Consider the following 14166-nt stretch of genomic DNA (forward strand, 5'->3'; position numbering starts at 1 on the left):
TTCGTGACTGAGGAGCCCACGTCTGAGCTGCACGTGTGGGGTGAGGGTGTCGGGGACGGCAGCCTCCAGGGTTTGCTCCTGTGGACGCAGGAAAGCTGCCCGTCCACCAGGGGGCGCTCTCCAACCTCACCCTCCCATCTGCAGGCAGACTTGGCTCCTACCTGCCAAGGTGACCACCAGACATTCAGGTTTGCTCCACCTCTGTGCCATCAGCCCATTTTCAAAAGGCCAGCGACCATCTGAGTCCCAAAGAGCCCCCCATGCTCTGTGACAGGAGACTGCGTGCGGTTTTCATGCCGGCCCCTTCAGAAGTCCTTTGATTGCATGCAGTGGCAGTGTCATGAGGTTAACCTGGAGCTGGCAGCTCTACCTCTGAGCCCAGCAAACCTCCCCCAGGAGCCTGAGCCCAGTAAGGACAAGCGGCCTTAAATACCTCCTATTAAGCGGCACCCTTGAGTTCCATAAAGCTTTGATATTGACATTATTTTCATTGCAGGGGTTGCCGTTTGCCATTTTTAAAATGTGCAGTTCCTAAAATTTATCTCACACAGCACTTGCTAGATCCCTGTGCCTTGGAACGCACTGCCTGATTTTGCAAAGTTTATAAGAAAAAAAATAGCATTTCTGGATCTAGAGCTCTTTTTCATTGCATAAATGATTCACTAAACTAGCTTGTGAAGGTTATAAAAAATTAAATCCATAGAGAAATCTTTAGAACAAAGAGTAGCCACTGTCCCGACCCCCGTGCTCGGCCCCAGCCCCGCCCCAGGCCCCCCGGGAGCCCCGAGATGAATGCGGTCTGCAAGTTCTTAGAGCGAAGTTGGAAAAGTTATGCTTTTGTCGCCAGAAAAGAAGTGGCTTTAATAAGAAATTTTAAATTTTAATAAAGTCACCAAGAAAGAAGCAATAAAGCAAGAGAAGGGGAATGTTGATAGAGCTATCCTGACGAGCGTGGCCTCAGCAGGAATTCATCTGAGACCCGCAAAGACGGTACCCAGCCCCCCGGCAGGGGCTGAGGGACCCCGCTCTGAATGCCACAGGCAATGGCTTCGGCAAGAAGCGCAGGACGGGAAACAGAGGGCCGGGTGGGATCTGTCACACTGGGAGAGGGGACCGGGATGGGAGCGGGAGACAAAAAGGAACAGAAACACCTCATAGCAGACTGGCTGTTTCGGACGGGGCTGTGGGCGGCGGCTGCTCTCGGGCGATCATTCTCAAGAGGCTGGGGAGGGGGCTGACTGTGCCTTTGACCCAGTGCTAGAAGCAGGGCCCAGGGCCGACGTAGGAAGGCGAGATCCACCAAGACAGGACCCAGAGACCCCGAAGGAGGACTCTGGGCCGCCTTCCAGCCTCACCCTGCGCCCCAACTGGAGGCCGAGGGACCACGCAGGGGTGTGACGTGGGTGGGGGACCGGTCACAGCTGCCCACACACCTTCCCGACCCTGCCATGAGCAAGCACGCGTGGCCCATGTCTTCATCTCACGTGGGGCATGTGATTGGCAGTGCTAACTGCAGGTGGAGAAGCAATGGGGACTTCTCAGCACCAGGGGGCAGCGGGGCAGGCGTGCGGGGGCGAGGCACAGAGGCAGAGAGGAGAGGCAAGAGACAGAAGTGGGGAGACAGGCAGGGGGGAGAGAGAGTCGCAGCAGCCGCAGCCTCCCAAGCCCAGCGGCAAAGCGCCTGTGCCCAGGCCCCTGCTGTGTCCTTCCCCTGCATCGTCCCCACCCTCCCTGCGGCCCCGACGCTCCCGTGGGGGTGGGACCACACTCGGCGCTTCTCTGTCCTGTAGAAGCTCAGCCTGGGTTTTCCTGGTCCCTGAAATTCTTCCCAACGGCACCAGGAGGCTTTATTTCCCCTGTTCGGTGAAGGCCGGGTGGGTCCTAACAGGAAGACAACAAGAGCGTCACCTAAGCCCGGAGCTTCCGGTCACAGCCAAGGTCCTTTTGACTCCTCGAGCCGTGACGGAGCCACCGCTCCAGCGTCCAGGGTGGCCTGGGCACCCAGCTTTAGAGCTGGAAGCTGCTTGGGGCAGCCATCACCACACGTGAAGAAAACATTTCCCAAGCGTGCAAACCGCCCCCGCCTACTGCCCCGACCCTGCGTCTGGATGGGTGGGTAGCAGAGTCACGAGCCCCCGGCCAGGGCACCTCGGGCGGCTGCAAGGCCTGGGCAGGCTGGCACTCGGCTTTCACGCATCAGGAGAGAAATCAGAGAACCAGCCCACGGCTGCCGGATGCAGACAGCACCACTGGACCCTCCAGCACCTGCCACTGTGCTCCTGGCCACGGTGACGAGGAACCATGCCCCCGCTGGATCCTGTGACACCGGCTTAGTGCACCGGCAAGCGCAGTTCTGCAAAGCAATGCAGCCACGCCCACAGTCAGCATCACATCACCCCAGTGCCTGCAAAACGGAACTCAGGTCACCAGGAACCGTCTCAGGCACAGGGACATCGTAGGCTCAGAGTCAGGAGATGCGGTCACGTCGTGTGGTTCAGGACCCCCCTCTGTGGACCAGTGGCCGCTCGCCTGCATGGGAGGGGGCGGGGCTGGTGCAGTTTATCCAGCGCTTTCGGAGCAGGTGCACCTGTTGTGTTGGAATCTAGTGCTCAGGCCGGTGCCGCAGCTCACTAGGCTAATCCTCCGCCTGTGGCGCCGGCACACCAGGTTCTAGTCCCGGTCGGGGCGCCGGATTCTGTCCCGGTTGCCCCTCTTCCAGGCCAGCTCTCTGCTGTGGCCAGGGAGTGCAGTGGAGGATGGGCCAAGTGCTTGGGCCCTGCACCCCATGGGAGACCAGGAGAAGCACCTGGCTCCTGCCATCGGATCAGCGCAGTGCGCCGGCCGCAGGGAACCAGCTGCGGTGGCCATTGGAGGGTAAACCGACAGCAAAGGAAGACCTTTCTCTCTGTCTCTCTCTCTCACTGTCCACTCTGCCTGTCAAAAAAAAAAAAAAAAAAAAAAGGAATCCAATGCTCACCGAGCAACTCGCCTGCTGCTGGCTGGTGGCTTCCTCTGCCCTGCTAGCCTGTGTCCGGGGCTGGCTTCAGACGAGGAGCAGCTGAACGTTCTGAGGGAGACTGGGCAAGCCCGGGATGGCCAGGTGCAGTGGGGGCAGGTCTCCCGGCAGGCAGAGGTCTCCGTGCCCACTGGTTCCAGACAGAGGCCGCACGCCCACTGCGCAAGGGCGCCTGCCAGGAGTTCCCATCTGTGAGAAGAAGCACGGGTTGCAGAGTCAGACGGACCTGGCCTCAAGCCCTAGCTTCTGCCCACCAAGAGGCGGGCTGGGTCAGGGAGTGCTCTGCTCTGCCTGCACGCCCCCAGGCGCCCCCCAGCCAGAGCAGCCCCCACCCACAACCCCGCCCCCAGTCAGCAAAGGCTGCGTGGGGGACCCCGCTTCCCTGCACTGCCGCCAGGACAGGGCTGAGACACCACGTGTCCGCTGTGAGCGTGGAGGGTGCAAGCCCCAGTGGGGTTTCCTTCGATGTCTCAAGTCCTTCCCTGGGGAGGAATGCCAGGCTCGGGGACCCCACTTCCCTGGGGAAAGGTGTCTGCGGGTTTTCTGTGGCTTCGGCTACGTGGCCCAGGCCCCGGAGAGAGACAGCTGCGGTGGACTGTGCCTTCCTGGGCAGTGCGGCAGGGGCCCTGTCCTGCACACTCACCCAGGCCCATCTGGGGGGAGGGTGCCCCCCACACCTGCCCCTTCCTCGGAAGCTGCTGGGCGGGTGGGGGCGGCCCAGGGACGGTGCAGAGCTCAGACAGAAACACAAGCGTGTCAGCCCCTGGTGGGGCTCGGCCGAGGGGTCTCTGATCCCGCAAGATCCTGCTCCGCCATGGATGACTGGGAGCTAACAGGAACCGGTGAGGAATATCACCCTTAGGAGTTATTAATGGTGAGATAAAAATAATCGGTGGAGCCCTGTGAGGCGCCTTGAATTTCAATTCAGTCGCAGTACTCATTGTAATAGTGAGTTAGCAAACGACTTCATGTTAATAAGCCAGCGAGCGGACGAAGGACTCCGAGTCTGGATATCCAGGCACGGGGAGGGCGGGGGCAGCAGCGGCAGGAGGTGCGGATTCTAACTGTGTGCACCTCTAGAACGGCAGCAGCGAATCAAGGGCGGAACACCCAGGGGCGGAAAAGGAGCATTCAGGATGATGAGATCCGAGACCTTGATCTTCCCTTGACTTACGGGATGCGGTTCTGGGTTGGACATCATGTCTCCGACTGCAGAGGGAGCCTGTGTGGGCAGTCGGAGCAGTCCCAGCCTGCAGAGCCGAGCGCTCTGCCCGCGCGTCCCAGGGCTTCTCCTGTGGGACCCTCCGAGGCCCCGCCCGCAGGCAGCCCCACCGCGGCCCCCGTGGCACAGGGAAGGGACCAGAGTGCAGCGAAGCCTGGAGGGTGGTAAGGCTGGGGCTAAGCCCCAGCCAGCGTGTGGGCAATGGAGCAGGACCGAAGGGCTGCATGACGTTTTCTTGTGTGAAAGGGAGAAGCAGTGGGAAAGCAAAAGCAGCCACCCAGCGTGTCCACTGGGGCACCCACGGGTGCCCTTACACAGAGACGACCCAGTGCTGCGGACTTGTGCAGCTCAGGGCTGCTGGGCCCCAAATGCGACACAGCGGGGGCATTTGGAAGCGGAGTCCGCAGCGAGGGCTTGCGTGTTCCCCTGCCCCTCGCGTCCTTTCCCTTTGGGGCCAGGCGGGGTGCGGCCCTTCCGTGGCACCGTCTGATGGAACCCCAAGGGATTTGGGAGTAGTTCCAGCGCCCCACAGTTTTGTAGACATGACAACACAAAAGCCCGCAAAAGACCTCGAAACTGAATTAGCCTGCAACAAATATTCAAGCTGTATTTCTTTCTGACCCAGTTTGTGTATTCAAAAAAAAAATTCCAAAATAGCATCAAAGAAGCACCCCTTCTCTCTTTTCTGTTCTTCTTTATAAACCAACAATTTTTAAACTACAGGCATGTGCTCAGTCCAGTTCTGGTGCCACGCGAGGATGATCTTACTCAACCAGCAGGCAGCCCTGCGAGGGGTGCTGTCACCTCTGTTTTAAATGAGTTCTCTTTTATTTTTGCTTGACACATAATAATCACATTTATGTGGTGCAATGTGACATTTCCATACAGGGCTACATTGCGTAATGAGCAAACCTGGCATTTTCTCTGCCTTAAACATTGGCCATTTCTTCGTGGGGAGAACCTTTGCAATCCCATGTTGAAATACACAACGCGTTGTCGCTCACAGCAGCCGATGAATAAGTCAGCCGTGACGAAAGCAGGAAATCCTGGCGATTGTGGCAACACGGATGAACCCAGAGCTCACCAGGCTTAGTGAGGTGCAGAAGGCAAATCCCACACCCCTCACCTGTCTGCAGAGTCTAAAACGGTGGACCTCCTGGCAGCTGGGAGTAGAAGGATGCTTCCAGGGGTTAGGGAGAGCGGGGGTGGGGAGGCGAGCTCTGGCAGCAGGTGCAGGCTGTGGCCCCTCTCAGCTATTCAGTGGGGCAAGGAAGCTGAGCCACAGCGGGGAAAGGCCGCCGCATGTGGCATCTCCCGCTCTCCTCCTGCCTGGGCCGGGCTCTGTCTCAGTGCCGCCTGCTGCAGCCGCAGCGAGCACAGCTGAGCCATTGGCAGCCCCGGCCTAGCCCCTCTCCACATCAGAGGCTGTGCAGCTCTGACAGGGCTGACACCGCCGCATCCCCAGCTGCTGGTTTTCTGGAGGCTCAAGGGGAGACGCGGGCTGGGGGCTGGGTCGCGATGGCAGAGCACGGTCCCTCACTCCCACGGGGCTGGGGTCTCCGTTCTGCACCAGGGCCCAGCCGCGTTCCCAGCTGGCAGCTCCTTCCTCCAGCTGGTCAAGTGCATGGTGCTTCCAGTTGGTCCTCTCTCCTTGGTCTCAGCTCTGACCGCTCTTCGGCATTCTGCCCCCACTTTTTAAAGTGATTTATTATTTTATTTGGAAGTCAGAGTTACAGAGAGAGAGAGAGAGAGAGATCTTCCATCTGATGGTTCACTCCTCAAATGGCCAGGATCTTCTGGGTCTCCCACATGGGTGCAGGGGCCCAAGCACTTGGGCCATCTTCCACTGCTTTCCCAGGCCATAAGCACGGACCTGGATAGGAAGTGGAGCAGCTGGGACTCGAACCAGCACCCACACGGGATATGGGCATAGCAGGTGGCAGCTTAACCCATTGTGCCACAGTACCAGCCCCTTCCCTCCACTTTTAGGTGTTGTGTTAGGCCACGATAACCCAGGTTCCCCTCTCACCTCAAAGCCCCTCACTCAGCCACCTCTGAAAAGCCCCTTTAGCCTCATTAGGTGATTCAGTCCCAGCCCCAGAGCCACTGCCCACTGCTCCCCCGAGCACTGCCTCGGGTCTCTCCTGCCTCTTCCTGACAGCTATTTGGATGCCCGGGCACCCACTGCTATTTTTATCCATCTGCTAAGCTGCCCTTGCCCCGTTATTCATTTTAAAGACAAGTTCACATAAACGCCCCCTCGGCAGGAGCGGAACCTGGCCTCTGTCCAGCGGCTGCCCCTCCCTCAGTGCACGTCAGCAACAAGGCCTGGGCAGTCAGACCTGCGCTAGCCCATGCTGCTGCCCGCTGAGCCCGCAGGAAGCCCCGCCTCAGCTGCTGGAGCTGCCAGCCGGCGTCCCGTGCCCAGGGAAGCAGAGGCTGGGGGAGGCGGGGCAGAGAGGTCTGCCAAGAGCGTCCTACGTCCTGAAGATTGAACCAATAGTCCATCGATGGACAGAGTGATCGCACAGCTGGCTGTGGGCATAGTTTCACTAAGGTGTTCACAGCTGAGAAAGGCCAGGGCTTTGTGACCTTACTCAGCGCAGAAGCAATCAGCCAGCAAATGCCAGCAGGCCACTGCAGGGTCTTCCCAAAGCTCGTGGAAAATGTGCATCATGAAAAAATTGTGAATAATTTTCAACTCGATTGGCACCCAAAAAACACCTTAACCTTTCAATTCCCTTCCCCAAGAATCTACTGAAGTTCGTTCTATGGAGATGTGCCCTGGTGGTCAGCTCCTGACCCCTGGGGAGGCCGGGGAGGGGACAGGGGCCCCGGCAGGACCAGCAACACCCGGGGCTGGCAGGCGGATCTTTTCTCCGAGGCCTGCAGAAGCAGAGACCCCCACCACGGGTGTCTCCCAGGACCCCAGACCTGGAGGCAGAGCTGCACATCGCACGCAGCGTACACGAACGCGAGCATTTCAAGGCTCCCTTCCCCCGTGTACAATGAAGTGCTTATCAGCGGAACTAACGGCTTTCTTAGGATATGATTCACACAGCATAAAACTTACCTCTTAAAATACATAATTCAATGCTTTTATTATAATAACATAGATGTGCAACCATCACCATAACCTAATTTTAGTGCACTTTTATCGTCCCTGAATGGACCATTAGCACGCACGCTGCCTCCTCCTGGAAACCACTCGTCCATTGTCCGTCTCTGCAGTCGCGCCGTGCGGAACCTCTGACGCTGGCTCCTCTCACGTGGCCCAGGGTTCTGGAATCCAGCGTGTGTGGCAGGAGCCAGGACTGTGCCCCTCGCATCACCAAGTGCTGGCACACTGTGCAGGTCACAGCGCCTTCGCTTACCCACTTACGTGGCTGCTCCAGCTCGGGGCTGCTGCGCACAAGCGATCATCCTCTGGGTCAGATTTCCCGAACAGGGAGAGGAGGGGCAGCAGGGGCAGGCCAGGGCCTCTGTGAGAAGTCCTGCTCTGGGGGCTGACAGCAGAGAGCACTGGCGAGGCGGGCAGGATGGGGGCAGCCAGCCCAGCCCGACGGGACGAGAGCAGCCACGCCCTGCACCGGACCCTCCTGTGGACATCGCCTTCCCCACCCCTAGGACTATTCCTACATTTTACTGAGGGAGAAACTCGAACTCACGTCTGGCTGGCTCCAAAGACAACGTTCGCACTCTGCCAGGGCGTGCTACCAGGGTCCTGGGGTGGGGGTCACGGCCGGGGAAATAGCACCCCCATCCCAGCAGGAGAGCACATGCTGTGTCTCCCTCCTTCCCTGTCCTCTTTGATGGCCGCCGACCCCACTGCTCCTCCCAGGCAGCCATCACACCCTGCAGTCAGATGTCAGTGTGAACTGCTGAGTCACCCCCCACCCCAGCCCCTGTGAACTGCTGAGTCACCTGCCCCACACCCATCAGTGTGAACTGCTGAGTCACCTGTCCCCACACCCATCAGTGTGAACTGCTGAGTCACCTGCCCCACACCCATCAGTGTGAACTGCAGAGTCACCTGTCCCCACACCCCAGCCCCTGTGAACTGCTGAGTCACCTCCCCCACACCCCAGCCCCTGTGAACTGCTGAGTCACCTGTCCCCACACCCCAGCCCCTGTGAACTGCTGAGTCACCTCCCCCACACCTCAGCCCCTGTGAACTGCTGAGTCACCTGTCCCCACACCCCAGCCCCTGTGAACTGCTGAGTCACCTCCCCCACACCCCAGCCTCCTCATGAAAACAGGCCTCCAAGGCAGGATTTTAATTCTTCCACCAGATCCTATCCCTGACCAAATCTCATTAATAAAAGATAAGAAGGAAGAAGTAAAACCATGGGAGAGACGAGAGACGCCGCAGCAGCGCACGCTGTCGGAAACGCTTTCCCCTGAACAGAGGGGATTTTTCTTTTTTTTTTTTTTTTTTTTTTTTTTTTTTGTCAGGCAGAGTGGACAGTGAGAGAGAGAGACAGAGAGAAAGGTCTTCCTTTTGCCGTTGGTTCACCCTCCAATGGCCGCCGCGGCCGGCGCGCTGCGGCCGGCGCACCGCGCTGATCCGATGGCAGGAGCCAGGAGCCAGGTGCTTTTCCTGGTCTCCCATGGGGTGCAGGGCCCAAGCACCTGGGCCATCCTCCACTGCACTCCCTGGCCACAGCAGAGGGCTGGCCTGGAAGAGGGGCAACCGGGACAGAATCCGGCGCCCCGACCGGGACTAGAACCCGGTGTGCCGGCGCCGCTAGGCGGAGGATTAGCCTAGTGAGCCGCGGCGCCGGCCTGGGGGGGGGATTTTTCTGAGCAGGGCAAACTGGTCTGCACCCTTGGCATCAGGTCCACCGGCCAGCGGCGTGGCGGAGCCCCGAGGCCGGGTGGGCGTTATTTAATACGCCGCTAATCACTCAACCTCGTCTCGGCTTGCAAAGGGGGAAAGGCACTTGACTGGAAACTCTCTCACTTGGGAGACGTTTCCCGGGAGCTGGGAGGAAGTCATCGGGTGTGGCCGGTTGTCAACCTGAGCCGGCTGGTGACAGCAGGTGCGGCCCACACGGCAGAAAGCGTCGGCCTCGGCAGGCAGCTCACCCTGCAGTGGCCACAGCTCAGCGCAGACCCTGGATTGGCAAGTGTGATGCTGCTTTGTTTTATTGCCTGGTCTGAAAACCTGCCTCAGGGCCGCGCAGCCAGATCGCATGGCCAAGCGGGCCAGGTCCAGCAGGCTCTAGGGACGTCACTTTGTGTTGGCGGGGGTGGTGCCAAAGCAAACCACTGGTAGCCAAGCCGCTAGGGCGCCAAGCGTCTCTGAGAAGCTGCAGCACTGGCTCTGCGCGCACCTCCCCTGGCTGGCTCCGGGGTTCCCGTCCAGGTGTTCTCAGGCCCGCTCTGCACCTCGCTGTCCAGCACAGAGCCCAGCTGAACGGCTCCGACACTGGGCACTGGGCAGCCAGAGCAAGTGTGTTCCTGATGAACAGGTGCATCCTGCCGCCCCAGCCCCGCCCAGGGTGGTTCTTAAGAAGGTGCTCACCTCCGTGCCAGCCCCGGCGCCTCTCTGGGAGCCTGCGCTGTGTGGCGTCCTGCGAAACCAGACCTTAACAACCTCACTCAGGGCACGGCAGATGCAAGGGGAATGAGGCCGCCGATCCGTCGGCAGATCCGAGCCTCAAGCCACACGGCACCGCGGCCGGGCTCCAAGCAGCTCGGATACACTGCAAGCCGGCTCTTTCTTCCACATCCTCTGAGGTTGGGCTGTGTGTCTGCTGCAAGGGAGGGGCGTCCTGCACACGGACGCAGATGGCCGTGAACTGAAACCTGGGAACTGTCCAGACCCAACCAGGCCTGGGGACAGCGGCGGTCTCTGACGTCCTCGGCGCCCCTCAGCCTCCTCCTGGCAGCCGTCATGAGAGCAATGCTTTGCCCGGGACTTTGGTTCAGCACCGGAGTCCCCGCTCGGGGAGACCCCTCAGCCCAGGCACACAGGTGGTGGAGAGAAACCCCATCCGTCTCCCCACCCTCGCTGCCAGTCCCCACCACTCACGTGAGATCCCCTAAGAATCACTGAGCAGAGGCCAGTGTCGTGGCGTAGTGGGTTAAGCCTCTGCCTGCGATGCCGGCATCCCATATGGGCGCTGGTTCGAGCCCCGACTGCTCCACTTCCAATCCAGCTCCCTGCTGTGGCCTGGGAAAAGCAGCAGAAGCAGAAGGCCCAAGTGCTTGGGGCCCTGCAGCCATGTGGGAGACCCAGAATCAACTCCTGGCCCCTGGCTTTGGTGTGACCCAGCTGTTGTGGCCATTTGGGGAGTGAACCAGCAGATGGAAGATCAGATAGTGAGTGCCTGCTGGATGCCAGGGACTGTCCTTGGTACTGAAGATGCTGCTGAGAACGAGACAGAGCCCCGCCCACCAGGAGACAGAGCCCCGCCCACTCAGCAGACAGAGCCCCGCCTACCCAGGAGAGTACTGAGCGCTCCTCTTGGCCCTAAGTGCTGCAGAGAGAAGTGAAACTGGGCCAGGGAGAGACAGAGAGCTCTGGGGTGATGCTGTCAAGGACCAGGAACGGCACCACTGAGGAGGGTGGAGGACAAGGGCGGGGTGGGGCCCTGTGGCTGCCGGGGAGGAGAAAGTGGACACGCCCTGAGTGGGCGTTGCTGGGAGGTCAGCAGGCCTGGAGAGGCAGTGGGGCGAAGGGGACGAGAGAGGGGGGCCGGGAAGGGGGAGGGGTCCCAGCACGTCCAGGCTGCAATGAAATGCCTTAGGTCTGGGGCTTCGAAGCAGCCTGCGGTGCTGGGGGTGGGAGGCCCAGGGTCCAGGCTCTGGCAGGTGCCGCCCCTGGTGAGGGCCCCTCCCTGGGCAGCTCTGGCTGTGAGCTCCGTGACACCTCTTTCACACAGGCGCTCACCCCTTCTCACCTCCCAGGCTCTGGACACCCTCACCTCGGGGTTATGTTCCAAGCAGTGATTGTAGGGGATTCCAAACCTGCAGAGACGGCGCAGGGCAGGGGCAAGGGGGCGGGGCAGGGCCAAGTGTGAGTGACTCCATGACACAGTGCTCTCACAGCAGGGCAGACTGTGTGACGGCTGGTGTCACCGTCTCTCAAGGGACCTGGGGCTTTGTTTAGAAAACACCATGGAGGGGAGGCTGAGCTTTGGAGAACGGAGCCAAGGCACGGCAAAGGCCATTTTAAGCTGTTCTGTATTTGAAGCAAGGAGAGCAGCAGTGGTGGTTGGACAGAGGGAAGAGGGGCAGGTGGCCACACAGCAAGGCCGGGCGTCCGAGGGGCTCTCGGGACCTGGGGGTCTGACCCTGGCGATGGGCAAGGAAGCCCCACCTCCTAGGTAGACACGAGAGCTGGCTTCAGGTCCATGTATAGTCCTTCGGTTGCATCTGACGGTGAGGAGCACACCCGTGTCCCATCGCTGCGTGCCTGGGTCTCACTCCTGACTCCAGCTTGCTGCTGGCGCAGGCCCCAGGGACAGCTGCGATGGCGCCGGTAGCTGGCTTCCTGCTACCCACGTGGAAACCTGGGGTGTCTGGTCCCCTCACGCATCTGGGGAGCGGACCAGTGGAAGGGAGCGAGCGAGCTCTTTCCATCTCTTAATCTGCTGCTCAAATAAAGAAAAATGTACCCCCAATCCACGGAGAAATGAAGTCCCTCGTAAATCAATGTGGGCTCTGTGGCTGCCCGACTGAGGGAACCAGAGAAAATGACGCCTCCTGGGCCGGTGCCAAGGCTCAGACCCAGGCCCAGGGACACCTGCACTTCCCCTGCCTGCCTCTGGGGTCCTCATGCCCGGGCCCAGCCGCCATGTTGGGAGGGAGTCCAGACACCTGCCCAGGGAGCTGGGCGGGGGAGGAGTCGAGGCCCTGGCTGCCAGCTGTGCGTGTGAGCTGCCGCGCAGGTGTCTGGGCGGGACAGGATCGCTAGCGGTCACTGCCTTCGGTGCCTTGTGCTCCGCTGCAGGTGCCCGGATGCTGAGCACTCGCCACAGCTCCCGGGGACCCAGGACAGAGACCAAGTCCCATCCCGGGTCCAGACGGGGCCTATCCCAAAACAGACACTGCAGACCTGAACCCACATCAGCAGAGTGGAAGGCCGCGGTGGGGACCAGGACAGGAGACCCTGGGCCGGGCGTCAGCCCTGCCTCTCGCGGTGATCTCATCAGGAGCCATGCACCTGCTCTGCTGGTCCGAGGCTTCTCTCGGCAGAGCCCCTGCCCCCGGCCTGGCTGGGCTGTCCCCCGATAGTGAGCACCTTAGACCCCAGGGCACTGCTGCTCCTCAGAGGGTGCCTGGGCATGACGGGCACCAGGCCAGCCTGTGTGGCACACACGCCCCCGGACGGGGCGTGAGAAGATACAGCTGCCCTGCCTCGTCCTCCATCCGCACTGGTCAGCCCGGCTGAGCAGAGGAGTCACGGAGAAACCGACATCCACCAAGGCGGGTGTTCAGGGCGCCTCCGTGCAGTTCCTCATCTCCGCAGGAAGCCAATCACGAACCAGCCTGATGCTAGAGGCTGCACAGCACGTTTGTAAACTGAGGCACACGGCAGTGGGTAGGAAGCTTGTGCAGGAAAACGCAGGGCTTGGACCCGGTCTGACTCCAAGTTCTTTCCACAGCACCCCAGAGGGGCGCTCGCTGCCAAGGTTTTCAGAACCACCTCTCGAGGGATTCGCGTCTGTGTGAGCTACCACTGTGCACTGCGTCCCATAAACTCTGCAGCATGGACAGAGCTACACAGGGTAGACTTGGCAGGAAGCATCCGGCTGTAAACAAAGCTCGTTTCGCTACACAAGGAGCCGTAACACCAGCGAGGAGAGTAAACACCAGTCTCAGCCAAGACCTGCCAGTTTGCCTCCCTGAAAATCCCACCGCTGCAGCAGGAAATCTCAAAAGCCACAGATGAGGCACCCGGAAGACGGGCGAGCCGCTAAGGACACAGGCAGGACAGCGTCGGCCCCAGCACCCGCAGAGACGGGTGTCTGCTTCTCCCTGACGCCGGCGACGCTGGCTGTGCTGTGTTTTCTATTGAAGGAGCTTCTTGTCATAGAGAACTTGATACCAATTACTGGGAAGGAATGTGTGTTGTTATTACCTGCACTAGGCCAGGCAATCGCGTCGGAATGAAATGCAGATAACAGATGAGATCGTGGGATAGAGGATATGGGATCCGGCACTTCAAGCAAAGCCACTCGAAGGGAGATGGCTCAGGAATCCGTCCAAAAAGAGGCTTCCACTCTCGCTTCTTAACCTCCCAGAAAATGTTAAGTCGTCCCTGTGTTAACGCGCGGTTGAATCGTAGCACTGTTCGCTGTAGAAGGAAATTCACTGCGCCAAGTCCTTCGGGGCGGCTCAGCGGGAGGAACACACTCTGCGGACTCCTCTGAGACTGGCGCCCCCTTCCTCCCACCTGCACTGCCTGGGCAGCACCGTCTCCCCATTCCAGGTGTCCCCTGTGTTTGAGGGTGAGGGGCATGTGCCACAGTCCTGTCCAGTGAAATGTTAGTGGGAGTCTTCTTGAGGTTGGAACACTTGAAATACCAGCTGGCATAGAAGGCCCCTTCTTCTCTTTGCTGTGGATGTCAGGGTTGTGCCTGGAGCTGTGGCAACCCTTTAACACCATGAGGAAGAGCTTTGAGAGATGTGGGCCTTACTGAGATGTAGGAGCTACTGAGCCAAGCCAAGGGCTGCTTGTCCTCAGATTTTTTGAAAGTTTTGAAAAATAAAACCTCAGTCATTTAAGGTGCATGAAGCACACTGGGGTTTTATTGTAGATTTCTTGAGTTACAGTGAAGGAATATATTTGTTTTCCTCAATATTTATAACTATAGAAGTAGAAGTTTATGTGTTTACTGTGTAAATGTAACTTTTTTACAGACTTATTTATTTATTTGAAAGAGTTACAGAGAGAGAAGGAGAGACGGATAGAAAG

This window comes from Oryctolagus cuniculus, chromosome 11 (assembly GCF_964237555.1).
Source record: "Oryctolagus cuniculus chromosome 11, mOryCun1.1, whole genome shotgun sequence".
Lineage (NCBI taxonomy): Eukaryota > Metazoa > Chordata > Mammalia > Lagomorpha > Leporidae > Oryctolagus > Oryctolagus cuniculus.